Below are 1,367 nucleotides of genomic sequence, written 5' to 3' on the forward strand. Positions count from 1 at the left end.
ATATTGGGCCGATTGAAAGTACCACCCTTGGTTTGTGGATGGATGGATGAAAAGACATCTTTTTCTTCCTTTGGTATCGTGGGAAGGTCAACTTCTGCGCCAATTTCACTGGATATCGTTCGAGCGTCAGTCAGTTTTCTACTTAAAATTATACTCTTCTGTAACTCTTCTGTAAAATTCTTCTATAATTCTTCTGTAAAATTATACTGTTCTACACAACAATCCACCCTTCAATATAAGAGCACCAAAATGTATATAGTCAGATAAATCTAGTTAATCCTCACCTAGTAAATTGCTTTAAATGGTCGGAAATTGATCAGCTTTTGATTCTCTTACCGTTTTGCCCCTAGAACACTGATTCTATGCCCCCCTCTCATTCCCCCCCACCCATTCAATCTATCCGACTGGAAATTAAATTGCCTGTCTTTAAAATCTGCCTTGATTTCCGATTGCTTAAAAAACACCGCCACTCTTTCCCTGATCCTTAGTAACTCATCGATTCAGAGAAGTGGGAAACCGATGGAAGTTGATTGGTGAAGTATCGACTCGATAACTTTGTACCGTGGAAAATATATAAAGACAGCCTTCAGGAACTTTTAACTAACAAATAAAATAAAATCGTTTGGTCTATAAAAAAGCCTCAACCCCCCCTCCTCCGCTTTCCTAAATGTGTCCCAGGTTCCACCTTTGACGAAGTGGTGGCGGCTGGACATTTCTTGTCACATAAAACCCCCCTAAAGAAATCAAGGTAATTCTTTGACGTTCTGGATTCACTTTTTGGGTGGTGGGTGGCGCTGGTGTTTTTGTGCCTGCCCGCCTCCTTCTCCGACATTAGGCTGACACTGGGTTATTAATCAGTAAAACGGCTTTAAAACCAGAAGGGAGCCCTGGAACAACAACAACAAAAGTACTTTGGAACCGACAACGGTAGTTTGGGCACTCTCCTTCTAAAGTACCCAGGTCGAAGGCTTTAACCTCTTTACATCCCGATGAGAATGAAACATCTCTCTATATTTATTTAGGCCGACACAGGTCCTGCATTTTAGTCCTTTGGAAGGCCTCTGCCAGTTCTTAGCTCGGTCACCTTCTGAAGTCTTTTTTTATATAAAAAACCCTACACATCAAAGAGAGGTATCATTTCATTTTTATTTTTATTTAAAGGTGCTCTTTGCAGACCGCGCCAGTCCTTCATGTGTGCTTCCACCATCACCTCCCCCCTTTCTCTTTTGCAAGTTCTTCGGATTTCAGTTCTTTGAACCTGTGATTGGAGGTTAAAGTGCACCAGGTTGCAATGGGAGAGAAGGAAGCTCTTAAACAATAAAGGTTTGAATATGTCGCTGTGATCAGCTCGCTGCCCTCTCCCTTAT

This window comes from Rhineura floridana, chromosome 5 (genome assembly GCF_030035675.1).
Source record: "Rhineura floridana isolate rRhiFlo1 chromosome 5, rRhiFlo1.hap2, whole genome shotgun sequence".
NCBI lineage: Eukaryota > Metazoa > Chordata > Lepidosauria > Squamata > Rhineuridae > Rhineura > Rhineura floridana.